The sequence below is a fragment of the Rhinoraja longicauda genome, chromosome 4, assembly GCF_053455715.1.
Source record: "Rhinoraja longicauda isolate Sanriku21f chromosome 4, sRhiLon1.1, whole genome shotgun sequence".
In the NCBI taxonomy this organism is placed as follows: Eukaryota; Metazoa; Chordata; class Chondrichthyes; order Rajiformes; family Arhynchobatidae; genus Rhinoraja; species Rhinoraja longicauda.
Genome location: NC_135956.1, coordinates 3,437,040 through 3,455,571, shown reverse-complemented (window position 1 = coordinate 3,455,571; position 18,532 = coordinate 3,437,040).

Below are 18,532 nucleotides of genomic sequence, written 5' to 3'. Positions count from 1 at the left end.
ATTGTAAACTACCCGGAAGAAAACGAGGAAGAGAGATCTTGCAAAGGTTTTGTGCCAACAACATTTTTAGCACTAAAGAACCGGTAGTTTGCAAACTTTGAGTAATGTTTTTTTCTAGTTTCTCATGCCAGTGAAGATTTGAGTAAAAGCATGTTACTTTATTTTCTCTACCCTTTTGCTTTTTTTTGTGAAGTAAGAACAGACTGCCTGTTATTTAGCACACATCCTGCTTGAATATTGGTTGCTGTATCAGCCAAAACATTATGACCACTGACAGGTGAAGTGAATAACATTGATTATCTTGTTACAATGGCACCTGTCAAGGGGTGGGATATATTAGGCAGCAAGTGAACAGTCAGTTCTTGAAGTTGATGTGTTGGATGCTGCAGAAATGGGCAGGAGTAAAGACCTGAGCGTCTTTGACAAGGGCCAAATTGTTATGGCCAGACGACTGGGTCAGAGCATCTTTGAAACGGCAAGGCTTGTGGGGTGCTCCCGGTCAGCAGTGGTGAGTACCTACCGACAGTGGTCCGAGGAGGGACAAACCACAAACCGGCGACAGGGTGTTGGGCGCCCAAGGCTCATCGATGCGCGAGGGCAACGAAGGCTATCCCGTCTGGTCCGAACCGACAGAAGGTCGACTGTGGCACAAGTCACAGAAAGTTTAATGGTGGTCACGGGAGGAATGTGTCACAATACACAATGCATCGCACCCTGCTGCGTATGGGGCTGCACATGGAGGACCAACAGCATATTAGACAGGTGGTCATAATGTTTTGGCTGATCAATGTACAGAACTTTATTGTCATTCGGTACAGATACCGAACAAAATTACATTTCCAACAGTCACGGAACACAACAAAAAAGAAAAAATCACAGGACACACAACCCCAACACAAACATCCATCACAGTGACTCCAAACACCCCCTCACTGTGATGGAAGGCAACAAAACTTCCACTCTCTTCCCCCCCACGCCCACGGACAGGCAGCTCGACCCCTACCGAGGCGACCGACACGCACAGCCCCTGCAAGGGGATGGAAGGCCCTGCGGCCGAGCCGCACCGGGCACTGAAACGTCCAGCGGCCGAGCTGCGCCGGCGATGTTAAGTCCAGCGGCCGAGCCGCGCCGGGCGATGGAAGGATTCGCGGCCAAGCCGCACCGGGCGCTGCTAAGTCCCACGGCCGAGCCGCGCCGGCAATGTTAAGTCCAGCGGCCGAGCCGCGCCGGGCGATGGAAGGCCCCGCGGCCGCGCCGGGCGCTGGACTGTTCCGCAGCCGAGCCGTGCCGAGCGATGGAAGGCCCCGCGGCCGAGCGGCACCGAGCGCTGAAACATCCCGCGGCCGTACCGGGCGATGGAAGGCACCGTGGCCGAGCCGCGCCGGGCACGGTTAGGTCCGCGGCCGAGCCGCGCCGGCGATGTTAAGTCCAGCGACCGAGCTGGACTGTTCCGCAGCCGAGCCGCGCTGGGCGATGGAAGGCCCCGCGGCTGAGCTGCGCCCCGTGGAAGAGACCTAAAAAAAGAAAGGTTTCCCCCACCACCCCCCGCCCCCCCCGCCCCACCCACCCCCGCACACACATACACAGCCAAAAACAGAAACAAAAACCATCCCAACAGACACACACAAAAAAAAAAAAAAAAAGACAAACAGACTGGCAGCGAGCCGCAGCCGTTATGCGTAGCCACACGTGATTGACGTATGAAAACTTGTTTAGGAATAAAGATTAGTTATTTGAGGACTGCAATAGCATTCTGTACTAATGTCGAAAATGCAGTTCAATGAGATAAACAGGATAATATCTAGAAATGTAGAAAATCTAACTATTAATTTGCATAAAGTCAAGTTTCACAACGAACAATGTGATCATTTTAATGGTATTGGTTGGGGATAAATTTTGATCAAGTAATAACTCACCTGTTATAAAAGGTTCAAAAATCAGTACCTCCAACAATGTTGGGCTCCATCTGTGGACCTTTCAGGAGTGTACCAGCTTGGAATAAAATATGCATTGAAGCTATGTTTGTGGAGACAGCACAGAAGGTGAAAGGCAAGAGGATTGGGGGGAATGGGGGAGTGGGGAAGGGGAGTACACTGGTTATTTATATCCGCATGTTCCAAATAGACTGAAAAAAGGATGTTGGAGTGAAAATGATCAAAGTAGCATTGTTGGAGTGAAGGGGAAGAAGAGAAATGAAGTGAGATGTTTAAATGGACTTTAGAAAGGCATTTGACCAGGTCCTGCAAGGTGGGCTAACCCAGAGGTTGAAAAACATTGAATCTGAGATGAGCTGGCTAATTGGATCTAAAATTGGCTTGGTGATTAGACGTCTGTGCCCAGTGGTGTTTGGCAGGGATTGGTACTGGAATCCATGTTGTTTGTGATATTTAGTGATGACCTGGATGTGAATCATGCAAGTATGATTGATAAGTTTGCAGATGATATGAAAGTTGCTAATGTCCCGGATTTTGACGAAGATCGTCTGAGGCTATAGCAAGGTGTGGTTCAGATGGAAAGATGGGTGGAACTTTGGCAGATGGAATTTCATCCTCAAAGTTTGGAGAAGATAGATTATTTAGGGAAGTCAAATGGCAATTGGACATATACAGTAAATGGTACGGTGCTAAGGAATGACAATAGACAATAGACAATAGGTGCAGGAGTAGGCCATTCAGCCCTTCGAGCCAGCACCGCCATTCAATGCGATCATGGCTGATCACTCTCAATCAGTACCCCGTTCCTGCCTTCTCCCCACTCCTCACTCCGCTATCCTTAAGAGCTCTATCCAGCTCTCTCTTGAAAGGTGTTAAACTGAGACACATTGAGGTTTGAGTTCATATTCCTTGAATGGGACAGCTTTGGTGGTGAAGAGGGCTTTTGGTACGCTTGCCTTCAAGGTGTCAAGTTCAAGTTCAAGTTCAAAAACACTTTATTTGTCCCCGTAGGGCAATTTACAAAGGCATGTAGAGGAGTACAAAAATTATTGGGGGGGGGGGGGGGGGATTAGCAGGGTGCGCAGTGGGACAGGGATGGTTGGGAGTTGAGGAGCTGAACAGCCTTGGGGACAGAGGTTGCCATTCTCCTCTGTGTCCCACAGCCTGGGCAGTGAAGCCAGCGTCCTGAGAGGAGCCACTCAAACACAGAGAACAGGACGTGTGAGGGGTCTTGTAACATCCTGCCAGCTGACCTGAGCATCTGCTGGTCGCATAGGGTGGAGAGAGAGGGCTCTGAAGCCCAATCATTCTGGAACAGACTGTGGCTGTGCTCTGCGGGCGGCTTCTGTTCTGAAGGCTGATGGAGTGGAACCAGCAGGTGAAGGAGAACGTGATGATGCTCTCAATGAAGGAGCAGTAAAACGTTATGAGGATGTCCTTGCTGACCCCAAAGGAGTTGAGCTTCCTCAGCAGATACTGCCGCTGCTGGCATTTCCTGAGGATACCCTCTGTGTTGGAGGCAAATTTCAGCAGGTTGTCGAAGACTTGTATTCCTCAAGAATCTCCACAGGCTTCCCATGGATAGTGGCGATGACTGCCGCAGACAGCTCCCTCTGCTTGTTGGAGAAGGTCACTGCCATCTCCTTGATCTTGTTTGCATTTAGTTCAAGATAGGAGTTGTCGCAACACTCCACAAACTCACAAAGAGCTGAGCTGTGGTGCTGTGAGGGGCCTGAGAGCAGCGATAGGAGAACTGTGTCATCAGACCAAATGGGGCGTTGGGACATTGAACATAAAAGATGGGACAGCATGTAACAGCTTTGCAGAACAATAATTGGACCACAGTTGGAAGATTATGTGCAATTTGTCTCACCACATGACAGGAAGGATGTAGTTGTGCTTGAGAGAGTGCAGAGGAGATTCACCAGGCTGTGGCATGCATTGTGAAATGATTGATTTATTTTCCCTGTAGAGACGTAGGCTGCAGGCAACCTGAGAGATACACATTAAGTTATAAGAGACAGACGTGTGGCAGAATGTCAGAATGTTTTTCCTATGGTTGAGTAACCATGGGAGGAGATCACTTTAAGGTGATAGGAGTTTAAAAGAGATTTGAGGGGAATGTCTTGTTTTAAACAAACAATGGTTGATATATGGTACTCACTGCCAGAGGAGGTGTTGGAGCCAGATACAATCACCACATTTGAGAGGTGTTTAGACAGACTGATGTCGAGCCCCACCGTGGGGCCGTGGACTTACCATCGGAGTGTGCGATCCCTTGCCGGGGATCGATGCTCCAACTGCGGTCTATGGATTTCAACATCGAGGAGCTCGCAGTCTCGGGTAGAGACTGATGTCGGGAAGCTCCAAGCCACAGGAGGTTCGACCAGCTACGACCCGGGGTCTGATCGCCCGACGTGGAGGAGCTGAGATCCCCCCGATGCCAGAGCTTGATCGCCCCGACGCGGAGGGCCCGACCACTGGCTCCAGGAGCCAGGGCGGCACGGTGGCGCAGCGGTAGAGTTGCTGCCTTACAGCGAATGCAGCGCCGGAGACTCAGGTTCGATCCCAACTACGAGCGCCATCTGTACGGAGTTTGTACGTTCTCCCCGTGACCTGCGTGGGTTTTCTCCGAGATCTTCGGTTTCCTCCCACATTCCAAAGACGTACAGGTTTGTAGGTTAATTGGCTGGGCAAATGTTTAAAAAAATCGTCCCTAGTGTGTGTAGGATAGTGTTAATGTGCGGGGATCGCTGGGCGGCGCGGACCCGGTGGGCCGAAGGGTTTGTTTCCGCGCTGTATCTCTAAATCTAAAACATTTAAAAAGATCTCCCCGACAACGGAAGGTTCGAGGCCCCCAACCGCGGGAGAACAAAGGGAAAACGATTGAACTTTTATTGCCTTCCATCACAGTGAGGAATGTGGGGAGTCGCTGTAGTGGATGTTCATGTTAAACATTTATTTGGGTGTCTTGTTGCTCTTTATTGGTATGACTGTTTGTCAAATCAAATTCCTTGTGTGGTGCAAAACATACTTGGCTAATAAAGCACTATTATGAATTTAAATGGGCAAAGCATAGAAGGACATGGATTTATTGTAGGCAAATGGAATTAGTGTAGAGGGGCAAAAACGTTGGCTTGGAATTGGCAAGTTGACCGGCCAGTTTTCTGTGCTGTTCAACTCTTGGCTTTATAATGCAATGAGAGACTGATGGGGAGGTACGGTCTGTAGCATTGACCTTACTTAGATGGAATAGGCAAGATGAAAGCTTTTGCACTTTGCAAGGTACATGTGCGTTGCATATTGTTTAGTGTTATTACAGATGCTCCCCGACTAACGATGCTTCGACTTATGATATTTCGACTTTACGATGATGCAAACGCTGGGCAATGGCAGTGAGCCGCAGCTTGCCTCCGGCCACGTGATCAGGTGTATTAAATGCGTTTCGACGTATGACATTTTCAGTTGGCGATGGTTTTCTCGGAACGTAGCCCATTGTAAGTTGAGGAGCACCTGTTTTATCCCATGGCGCCCGAATTCAACAGAACGTTTCGAAGAATACATGAACTCACAGATACAATGGAATTTTCAAATTATTTGATTTCTGTTGTTTTATTGAATGGAATTCGATGTAATTTTACGAGCAGAGATTGCCTTAATAAAATCCATTAACCTCTGGTACCATGATTATTGGTGGGGGAATGTTCCACAAACAGTATTTCTTGAAATAATATATCAATATAAGCTCGGAGCTCCTGCACACTCTGGAGATACTGGAAGCAGCTTTTCACTTCACTTTGCTTTAACCCAAGTGATTGTCAACCTGTTGTATTTGGCAAATAAATTAAACCCCATTGATCTGTGTAGAATAACACTCCGTTCCTTTACCACAGTTCATAACCCAAATCAAATACATCAAGTGTGGCTTCATTGCACTAAAATGCAGGCGAATTACATTGCTCTAATATTTCCAAATGCAGCTGTGACTTGTATGTAATTAGATTAACGGTGGAACTGATTGTGATAAACAGACTCAGTGGTAGACAACTCCCTATAAAATGATGGATGGAGAAATAAGCTGATAGTGCAGCAATGTCATATTTTGAATGTTTCATAGTTTCATTGTTTCATAGGGGCGGCACGTTTGCACAGCAGTAGAGTTGCTGTCTTACAGCGCCAGAGACCCGGGTTTGATCCTGACAACGGATGCTGTCTCTAGGGAGTTTGTACGTTCTCCCCGTGACCTGCGTGGGTTTTCCACAAGATCTTAGGTTTCCTCCCACACTCCAAAGAGGCACAGGTTTGTAGGTTAATTAGCTTTGGTAAAAATGTATACATGTAAAATTGGGAGGGGGAGTTGAAGTGCTGAGCCACCGGGAGAATGGGTAGGTTAAGAATAGGAGGGTGAGTTGAAGTGCTGAGCCACCGGGAGATCGGATAGGTTAAGAATGGGAGTGGGAGTTGAAGTGATGAGCCACCGGGAGATCAGGTAGGTTACCTGGCCAGATCAGGTAGGTTACCTGACTAGATCAGGTAGGTTACCAGCGCTTCAACTCCCCCTCCCATTCCCAATCTGAACTTTTTGTCCTGGGCCTCCTCCATTGTCAGAGTGAGGCCCAGCACAAATTGGAGGAACAGCATCACATATTTTGCTTGGGTCGTTTACACCCCATGAACATTAATTTCTCTAACTTCAGATAGTCCCCGCTTTCCTTCTCTATCCCCTCCCCCTTCCTAGTTCTCCCACCAGTCTTACTGTCTCCGACTACATCCTATCTTTGTCCCACCCCCTCCCCTAACATCAGTCTGAAGAAGGGTCTGAACCCGAAACATCACCCATTCCTTCTCTCCCGAGATGCTGCCTGACCCGCTGAGTTACTCCAGCATTTTGTGTCTACCAACTATTTTTTTTGTTTTTCTACAAATGTGCTTGAATAACAGTTGACTGCATTTCATCTGTTGTAGTTTTACAATGCTGAATAAACATCCTGCTGCCTCCTGATGTCCCCATATAATGCTGCCCTCAGGTCATATAACAGATTGTAGATTACTCCAACATCCTGAACTTTTGCGATGCTCTTCCATTGCTTTCTGATGGATTTACTTACCCTCTCTAATAACAGTTTGTCAAGGGAAGAAGTTCACATCTTTTTGCCGTTAATATCTTTTGTGAAGAAAAAAAAATTTCAGAAGTAAGATTTTATATTGCAACATTTATCTTCAAGTCAAGTCAGTTTATTGTCATATGCACAGGTGCGGTGAGATACAGGTACAATTAAAAACCTGTCTGCATCACAGACACATAGACATCATACAAAAATATAAATTATACATGCATTATACATAAATTAATCATACGTTCTGCGAGACTGAAAAAGAAAAAGACTGCAGAAAAAGACATCAGTGCAAAATACAATTAGAACACGTCCACGTTAGATAGACACAAGATGGTGGAGTAACTCAGCAAGTCAGGCAGCATCTCTGGAGAGAAGGAATGGGTGACGTTTCCGGTCGAGACCCTTCTTCAGTCCAGGGTCATGCAAGTGGTGGCCTATTGTTTTCCAGCTGAGCTAGATCTAGGGTTGACACAAAATGCTGGAGTGACTCAGCGGGACAGGCAGCATCTCGGGAGAGAAGGAATGGGTGACGTTTCGGGTCGGGACCCTTCTTCAGACAACCAGCATCTTTATACCAACATCTGCAGGTTTTTTCCTATAGGTTCAGGGTTGCGCAGGTGGGCTCAAGAACCTGATGGTTGGAGGAAAGTCGCTGAACTCAGTGCTGCAGGACTTTGGTTAATTTTTGTTTAGTTTAGTTTGGAATAGGCGCGTGTACAGTTACCCCCTTGAACAATGGTAGGAGTGAGCAGAGGTAATGCCTTGATGGTACGGATCCTTATAATAGATGTGTCTTCTTGAGAGAGACTCTCGTGTAGATTTAGATTTAGAGATACAGCGCGGAAACAGGCCCTTCGGCCCACCGAGTCCGTGCCGCCCAGCGATCCCCGCACATTAACACTATCCGACACACACTAGGGACAATTTTTACATTTACCCAGTCAATTAACCTACATACCTGTACGTCTTTGGAGTGTGGGAGGAAACCGAAGATCTCGGAGAAAACCCACGCAGGTCACGGGGAGAACGTACAAACTCCGTACAGACGGCGCCCGTAGTCAGGATCGAACCTGAGTCTCCGGCGCTGCATTCGCTGTAAGGCAGGCAGCAACTCTACCGCTGCGCCACCGTGCTGTACAATAGAGTCATAGACTCATAGTCATGCAGCATGCAAACAGGCCCTTTGGACAAACTTGCCTCAAATACCTCCTCTGGCAGCTCCTTCCATATGCCCACCACTCTTTGTGTAAAAATGTTACCTCTCAGGTTCCTATTAAATCTTTTCGCCCCTCACCTTAAACTTATGTCTGCTGGTTCTCGATTCCCCTACTTTGGGCAAAAAGACAGTGCAGTACCATTAGCAAATTTGCCGATGATACAAAGCTAGGTGGCAGTGTGAACTGTGAGGAAGATGCTATGAGGTTGCAGGGTGACTTGGACAGGTTGTGTGAGTGGGCGGATGCATGGCAGATGCAGTTTAATGTGGATAAGTGTGAGGTTATCCAATTTGGTGGTAAGAATAGGAAGGCAGATTATTATTTGAATGGTGTCAAGTTAGGAAAAGGGGACGTACAACGTGATCTGGGTGCCTTAGTGCATCAGTCACTGAAAGGAATCATGCAGGTACAGCAGGCAGTGAAGAAAGCCAATGGAATGTTGGTATTCATAACAAGAGGAGTTGAGTATAGGAGCAAAGAGATCCTTCTGCAGTTGTACAGGGCCCTAGTGAGACCGCACCTGGAGTACTGTGTGCAGTTTTGGTCTCCAAATTTGAGGAAGGATATTCTTGCTATTGAGGGCGTGCAGCGTAGGTTTACTAGGTTAATTCCCGGAATGGCGGGACTGTCATATGTTGAAAGACTAGAGCGACTAGGTTTGTATACACTGGAATTTAGAAGGATGAAAGGGGATCTTATCGAAACGTATAAGATTATTAAGGGGTTGGACATGTTAGAGGCAGGAAACATGTTCCCAATGTTGGGGGAGTCCAGAACCAGGGGCCACAGTTTAAGAATAAGGGGTAGGCCATTTAGAACGGAGATGAGGAAAAACGTTTTCAGTCAGAGAGTTGTGAATCTGTGGAATTCTCTGCCTCAGAGGGCAGTGGAGGCCAATTCTCTGAATACATTCAAGAGAGAGCTAGATAGAGCACTTAAGGATAGCAGAGTCAGGGGGTATGGGGAGAAAGCAGGAACGGGGTACTGATTGAGAATGATCAGCCATGATCACATTGAATGGCGGTGCTAGCTCGAAGGGCCGAATGGCCCACTCCTGCACCTATTGTCTATTGTCTATTGTCAGTTACCTGATCTGTTCTCGCATGATCATGTACACCTCTATTAGATCACCCCTCATCCCCCTGCGCTCCAAGGAATAAACTCCTAGCCTGTTCAAACTCTCCCTATAGCTCAGCCCCTGAAGTGCTGGCAAAAATCCTTTTAAATCATCACACAGTCTGAGGAAGGGTTCCAATCCAAAATTTTGTGAATAGGACCTAGTTATGCCTCGAGATTAGGTGTTGCAGTACAGTTTGCAACACAGGCATCTGGCCCAGGTTTGTCCTGTTCACAAAAGGTTGGATTGTGAATTTGCATGAATACATCCCTAAGAGTTGATGAGATGTAACACAGGCTGCAATTGGAGGCAAGAGAGGTGATTGCTGAGCTTGACAAACTTTCATAACATCTCGAGCAAGTTGGAACTTTATCTCTTGGAGTGCAGGAGTGATCTTAAACAGGTGTATAAAATCTTGCGGGGAAGATAGAATATATATTTTTTTACCCAGGTTAGCGGAATCAAGAACCAGAGGACATAAGTTTAAGGTGAGAGGGAAAAGATTTAATAGGACTCTGAGGGGCAACCTTTTCACACAGAGGATGGGGGGGGGGGGGGGGGGGGTATATGGAACCAGCTGCCAGAGGAGATAGTTGAGTTACTCCAGCATTTTATGTCTATAATGACCACTTAAACTGATCTCATCTGCCTGTACATGATACATATCTCTCTCTTCCCTGCTACTTTGGCGGCAAGAACAGGAAAGCAGAGTATTACCTGAATGGTGACCGATTAGGAGAAGGGGAGATGCAACGTGACCTGGGTGTCATGGTGCACCAGTCATTGAAAGCAAGCGTGCAGGTGCAGCAGGCAGTGAAGAAAGCGAATGGTATGTTGGCATTCATAGCAAGAGGATTTGAGTTTAGGAGCAGGGAGTTTCTGCTGCAGTTGTACAGGGCATTGGTGAGACCGCACCTGGAGTATTGTGTGCAGTTTTGGTCTCCTAATCTGAGGAAAGATGTTCTAGCCTTAGAGGGAGTACAGAGAAGGTTCACCAGATTGATCCCTGGGATGGCGGGACTTTCATATGAAGAAAGACTGGATAGACTAGGCTTATACTCGCTGGAATTTAGAAGACTGAGGGGGGATCTTATAGAAACATATAAAATTCTTAAGGGGTTGGAGAGGCTAGATGCGGGAAGATTGTTCCCGATGTTGGGGGAGTCCAGAACCAGGGGTCACAGCTTAAGGATAAGGGGGAAGTCTTTTAGGACCGAGATGAGAAAACATTTCTTCACACAGAGAGTGGTGCATCTGTGGAATTCTCTGCCACAGAAGGTAGTTGAGGCCAGTTCATTGGCTATATTTAAGATGGAGTTAGATGTGGCCCTTGTGGCTAAAGGGATCAGGGGGTATGGAGAGAAGGCAGGTACAGGTTACTGAGCTGGATGATCAGCCATGATCATATTGAATGGCGGTGCAGGCTCGAAGGGCCGAATGGCCTACTCCTGCACCTATTTTCTATGTTTCTATGTTTCTATGTTTACTTCCATGTGCCTATCTGAAAGCCTCATAAGCCACTATCATATCATATCATATATATACAGCCGGAAACAGGCCTTTTCGGCCCACCAAGTCCGTGCCGCCCAGCGATCCCCGTACATTAACACTATCCTACACCCACTAGGGACAATTTTTACAATTTACCCAGCCAATTAACCTACATACCTGTACGTCTTTGGAGTGTGGGAGGAAACCGAAGATCTCGGAGAAAACCCACGCAGGTCACGGGGAGAACGTACAAACTCCTTACAGTACACTGTGGTATCTGCCTCCACCCCCACCACAGGCAATGCGTTCCAGGCCCCCACCACTCTCTATTTAAAAATCTTCCCCCACTCATCTCCATTAAACGTTCCCCCTCTCATCTTATAGCTGTGCCCTCTAATGCTGGAGGGCACTTGTTGTTTATTTCATTATTGTTTTATGTTCTATATTCATATTCCTAAAATTCCTCAGCTTTACCTTGGTATTTCCAAAGTAAACAATTAGTATCATTGATTTAATTATTTGGCTACAAGGCAATTGCAGAAATTAATCCAAATATGTTCTCATTTTTATTTAATCCCTAATTACCCAAGATGAAGCTAAAATATAATTAGCAAATTTTTTAAGAGAGGTAATATTCTAACAGCAGGTTCATCTTTAAGCAACCATGTAAATATTAAAAAAAGCCCTCGTTACACATCTCAACATAAGATAATTAAATATAACTAATTAAGAGATGGACTGCAATATGTTTCAGTCGTGAAAAAGACCGCAAAGAACACCTCCACCCGCTCCCCATCTTACAGCACTTTCACAATTGTAGAAGATGAAGAAGCTGTCCATTTCTTGGTTGCCTTCCCGCCACCCAAACAATCCTTTCAATTTACTTGCACATTTTTCCAATCTAGTCTACTGCTTTCTTTGCACACAGTATGGCTTACGGGAGCCCTGGTTGAAATTTATGAGCCATCTTTAAATACAGGAGAGGTGCCGGAAGACTGGAGGGTGGTAAATGTTGTGCTTTTATTCAAGAAGAGCTGTAGGGAAAATGCTGGGACCTATAGGCCGGTGAGCTTAACATCTGTAGTTGGAAAGTTACCAGAGGGTATTCTGAGGGATAGGATATACAGGCATTTGGACGGGCAAGGGGTAATTAGGGATAGTCAGCATGGTTTTGTACGTGGGAGGTCGTGTCTCACAAATCCGATTGAGTTTTTTGAAGACGTGACAAAAAAGGTCGATGAGGGCAGAGCTGTAGATGTTGTGTACATGGACTTCAGCAAAGCATTCGACAAGGTTCCGCATGGTAGGCTGCTCGGGAAGGTTAGATCGCATGGGATCCAAGGAGGGATAGCTGAATGGATAGAAAACTGGCTCCATGGAAGGGAGTAGTGGGCAATCGAGGAAGTTTGCTTCTCGGACTGGAGGCCTGTGATTAGTGGCGTGCCTCAGAGTTCGGTGCTGGGCCATTTACTGTTTGTCATCTGTATCAATGGTTTGGATGAGAACATTTTGCAGATGATACAAAAGTGGGTGGTTTTGTAGATAGTGAAGATGGTTGTGAAAAATTGCAGCAGGATCTTGATCAATTGGTCAAATGGACTGAGGAATTGTTGATGGAATTTAATGCAGAAAACTGTGAGGTGTCACATTTTGGAAAGTTTAACATGGGCAAGACCGACACAGTGAATGGTAGGGCTCTGGGTAGTGTTGTAGAGCAGAGGGATGTAGGAGTGCAGGTGCATGGTTCCCTGAATGTGGAGTCGCAGGTAGATCGAGTGGGCAAAAAAACTATTGACACATTAACCTTCATCAACCAGAGTGTTGAGTAGAGAAGTTGGGAGGTCATGTTGCAGTTGTATAAGACGTTGGTGAGGCCACATTTAGAGTATTGAATTCAGGAAAGATGTTGTCAAGCTGGAAAGGGTACAGAGAAGATTTACGAGGATGTTGCCAGGGCTAGAGGGTGTGAGCTATAGAAAGAGGTTGAGCAGGCTGGGTCTCTATTCCTTGGAGCGCAGGAGTATGGGAGGTGATCTTATAGAGGTGTATAAAATCATGAGAGGAATAGATCGGGTTGAAGCACAGAGAATCTTGCCCAGAGTAGGTGAATTGAGGACCAGAGGACATAGGTTTAAGGTGAAGGAGAAAAGATTTAATAGGAATCTGAGGAGTAACTTTTCACACAAAGGGTGGTGGATGTATGGAACAAGCTGCCAGAGGAGGTAGTTGAGGCAGGGTCTATCCCAACATTTAAGAAGCAGCTAGGAAGGCGCATGGATAGGACAAGTTTGGAGGGGTATGGACCAAAATGCGGGCAGGTGGGACTAGTGTAGCTGGGACATGTTGGCCAGTGGGGACAAATTGGGACAAAGGGTCTGTTTCCACGCTGTGACTCTAGTGTCTTCTCATCTGTGTTGAACAGCCAGCACAGATTAGATGACCCCTTTGCAGAGTTCCTGCATTCTGTCTTTAGGGGCAACCCTGAACTTTCAAGTGCCTACCCTGACTTACCTGCCTGAAACTTTCTACTTCCACTGTGAGACTGACTTGCCTGAATCCTTCCACATTGTTGTGAGGCCTAAAGCAAACTTGAGGAACAACATCTAATCTTCCATCCGGACACATCGCAACTTTCCAGCATTTTGTGAAATAGTTACTCCAGCATTTTGTGAAAATGACATCAGTCTGAAGAAGGGTCTCGACCCGAAACGTCACCCATTCCTTCTCTCCTGAGATGCTGCCTGACCTGCTGAGTTACTCCAGCATTTTGTGAAATAAATACCTTCGATTTGTACCAGCATCTGCAATTATTTTCTTACACAACTTTCCAGACTCACTATTAAATTCAACTTTTTCAGGTACCAGCTTTTGCTGATTTTATCAGAATTGGTAAGTTCTGCTGTTGATTATATGTTACCCATCTTTAAGGAATAGTGAAAGCCCTGGATAGTGTGGATGTGGAGTGGATGTTTCCACTAGTGGGAGAGTCTGGGATCAGAGGGCACATTGTCAAAATCAAAGGATGTACCTTTAGAAAGGAACTGAGGAGGAATTCCTTTAGTCAGAGGGTGGTGAATCTGTGGAATTCATTGCCACAGGCGGCTGTGGAGGCCAAGGCATTATGTATTTTTAAGGTGAATAGATTCTTCATTAGTAAGGGTGTCGAGGGTTATGGGGTATGGGGAGAAGGCAGGAACGGGGTACTGATTGTGGATGATCAGCCATGATCACATTGAATGGCGGTGCTGACTCGAAGGGCCGAATGGCCTCCTCCTGCACCTATTGTCTATTGTCTATTGAAAAGGCAGAAGAATGGGTTTCAGAGGGAGAGATTGACAGATTCTTAGTCCGGGTGTCAGGGGTTATGGGGAGAAGGCAGGAGAATAGGGTTGAGAGCAAAAGGTGGAGCAGCCATGATTGAATGGTGTATTAACTTGATGGGCCGAATGGCCTAATCCTGCTCCTATGACTTATGACTTATGAACTCATCACAATTTTTTTTCCTCTCTTTCTCAGTTCTAATAAGATTCTTCAATCTGAAATATATTAAAGTAGTTTTCTTCTCACAGGTGCTGCCTGATCTACTGAGTGCCCCCAGTATTTTCTCTTTTTATTTCACAAAGATATGCTTATTGTCAAAGGGAGCCGCCAGATAGCTGGGTAAGGGAGCTTCAGATTCTTCCACTGAAGCGAAACCTAGCTCCTCCAGCAATGGGTAAGCAAGCACGAGAGAATTGTTTGGAGATTTCTACTGTCCTAACCGCACAGGTAAAACCTACGAGCAGGTTTTAAGGTTGTTTTAGATAACATGCTTGAAAGGCATACATAATGTGGGACCCTGAATAAAATGGGCAATGAAGCCTAGTCTCTTTCATGCTTTTAAACATGTGCGTTTATCATTGATATTTTCCATTCGGGTTTCGTTAGCTTGACCGTATGATGTTGCACCTTGGCAGAGCACGACCTAACAGGGAATAGTGATCTAAATCCTAGCAACACTTCCCTGACATGCTCGTTTTTTTTATTATCAAAAAATGTATTCGATTATTTTAAAACAATATTTACAATACAATAAAATAAAACAGAACCCACCGCCAGAATACAATATAAACAAATATACCAATTGAAACTATTATACAATTATATTACAATCCCCATCCAGGATACATCCAATCCCCTGCTGTGCCCAGCGGTCCCGGAAATCCCCCAGGGTGCCCGTGGACAGCGCGTAGTCCCTCTCCAACACCACCCGGGCGCGGATGTAACCCCGGAAAAGGGGCAGGCAGCCGGCAAAGCCCTCTTCCGCCTGGCGCCGTGAGTCGCGGATGGCCAGCTTGGCCAGGCCCAGGAGCAACCCAACCAGGACATCTTCGGCCCCACCCTCTCCCCTACGCACAGGGTGTCCAAAGATGAGGATGGTGGGTGTGAAGTGCAGCCAGAAGGCAAGGAACAGCCCCTTCAGATATTGGAACAGGGGCTGCAACCTCACACACTCCATGTACACGTGGTACACAGACTCACACACTCCATGTACACGTGGTACACAGACTCACACACCCCATGTACACACGGTACACAGACTCACATATTCTCCAAACAATTCTCTCGGCCTTGCTTACCCATATATTAATTAATAAACACACCTGAGCAATTACAAACACCTGTGAAGCCATGTGTCCCATTCATTATGGTGCCCTGAATTGGGGGGATTGTGTAGCTGTACTACATGCTGTAATTACTACATGGTGAAACCAAAATGTATAAAAATGGCCTTTAATAAAATCTGACAAATGCACATTAACCACATGTGATTTTTTCTATTACAAATCTCAAATGTTGGAGTACAGAGGCAAATAAATTAATGATGAGTCTTTGTCCCAAACATTATGGAGGGCACTGTATGCTTCTCATAGTGCTATATACTTGTATCAGGTCTTCCCTCAACCTCTGACGCTCCAGAGGAAACAATCCGTTTGTTTGTCCAAACTCTCCTTATCTTTCCTTAGCTAATGCCCTTTAATGCAGGCAGCTTCATGGTAAAGATCTTCTGCACCCTTTCCAAACCCACCAGATACTTCCGCCAGTGTGGCTACAAAAGCTGCACACAATCCCAGTGCCAGTCTATCTAACCCAACCTTTTATGTGTGGATAAATGAGAAATTGCCTGCTTCGGTAGGATAAGCAGAAAGGCAGAATATTACTATGCTACGGAAAAATGTGAGGTATTGTTATAGGAATTAGGATATCCCATGGTGTAAAATCAGATCAAACCTGCAAATGTATAGTGAGGCGAAGCTGAAGTTCCAATTTTGGAAATGGCACGATTCAATCTGGAAATGGTCTCTTCTCATCTGCATTCCACTGGATCAACATGGTACCTACCTGACGTTCGAGGCCGGGGTTTTTGCTATACTGATATTGTGCTCCAATATGATACAGTGGCCGCCTGCAATCTGCCTGCTCTGTATATCCCTGGTGGGAATTAGTATTGGTGGGACTGGTGTTCAATACTCGCAAGCTTTTGCACTGAACAACTTCAAGTTCTGACTGCGGCACTTCTGATCCTATTCTCCGCTGGTGAGCTTAGCACTCAGGGGCGGCACGATGGCACAGCGGCAGAGTTGATGCCTGACAGTGCTTGCAGCGCCAGAGACCTGGGTTCGATCCCGACTACGGGTGCTGTCCGCACGGAGTTTGTACGTTCTCCCCGTGACTGCGTGGGTTTTCTCTGGGATCTTCGGTTTCCACCCACAGTCCAAAGACGTACAAGTTTATATATTGATTGGCTTGGTAGAAATGTAAATTGTCCCTGGTGTGTTTAGGATCGTGTTAATGTGTGGGGATCACTGGTCGGTGCGGACCCGGTGGGCCGAAAGGCCTGTGTCCAAGCTTAATCTCTTAAACTAAACTAAACTAAACTAAACTAAACTAAACTAAACTCGTTCTCATGTGAGTATACACCGATCAGCCAAAACATTATGACCCGATGAGCCAAAACATTATGACCACCTGCCCAATATGCTGTTGGTCCTCCGTGTGCAGCCCCATACGCAGCAGGGTGCGATGCACTTTGTATTGTGCAAATTCCTCCCATGACCACCATTAACATTTTCTGTGACTTGTGCCACAACTTCTGTCGGTTCGGACCAGACGGGATAGCCTTCGTTGCCCTCGCGCATTGATGAGCCTTGGGCGCCCAACACCCTGTCGCCGGTTTGTGGTTTGTCCCTCCTCGGACCACTGTCGGTAGGTACTCACCACTGCTGACCGGGAGCACCCCACAAGCCTTGCTGTTTCAGAGATGCTCTGACCCAGTCGTCTGGCCATAACAATTTGGCCCTTGTCAAAGTCGCTCAGGTCTTTACTCCTGCCCATTTCCCCTGCATCCAACACGTCAACTTCAAGAACTGACTGTTCACTTGCTGCGTAATATATCCCACCACTTGACAGGTGCCATTGTAACAAGATGATCAATGTTATTCACTTCAGTGGTCATAATGTTTTGGCTGATCGGTGTATAATGTAGTGAGCCGAGGGGCTGGATGGACTTCATATCCAGCGACTCCACAAATGGACATGAGTTCAGAGGATTCTGGTGTAGAACCAGAACGTTACTCATTGTGTCTACAAAACACACACTGGAGATTGTGACCTGTGCATTTTTATCATCATTCCATCTATTCTTCCTGCTTCATATTCTTGTTCACAGTGAAGAAAAGGAATCTGGCATCACAATGTGCATCATCAGTGTCAATCAAGGGTAAACCATTGGGTCCTTAACTGAGCCATTTATAAAATGACTTTCCATCAAGTTTTTCTTATTTTAAATATGTCATCCAGCCTAGCAAGCCCTACTCTGGGGAAAAGCTACTGATATGGCAATTCAATTGCCAGTCTTGGGATGAGAAAATATAATTGCCATCAAATTGCAGTTGTTCACGGAATTCCGACTAAAACATACTACAGAATAACAATGGAGACACATAAGGTGATTTCAAGGCACTTGAATGATGTGGAAGGCCACAGAGGGAAGCTGTAAATGCTTACAACTGCGCCATAAACGTTTAAGATTGTTACGGTTTCATCATGTTGATCGTTGTGCAAATCACTGTGAATTTTCATTATTGTAGATGGAATTTTGCTTCCCTAAATGTCAGTAATGATGCAGCTCCATACGGTTTCAATAATAAGAAACAAATCTATTCATATACAGCATATTATCCTCCAACATTTTCGCCACCTCCAACGGGATCCCACTACTGGCCACATCTTCCAATCTCCACCCCTTTCTGCTTTCCGCAGAGACCGTTCCCTCCGTAACTCCCTGGTCAACTCGTCCCTTCCCACCCAAACCACCCCCTCCCCAGGTACTTTCCCCTGCAACCGCAGGAGATGCAACACCTGTCCCTTTACTTCCACCCACGACTCCATCCAAGAACCCAAACTGTCTTTTCAGGTGAGGCAGAGGTTCACCTGCAACTCCTCCAACCTCATCTATTGCATCCGCTGTTCCAGCTGTCAACTTCTCTACACCGGCGAGACCAAGCGCAGGCTCGGCGATCGTTTCGCTGAACACCTCCGCTCAGTCCGCCTTAACCAACCTGATCTCCTGGTGGCTCAGCACTTCAACTCCCCCTCCCATTCCCAATCTGACAT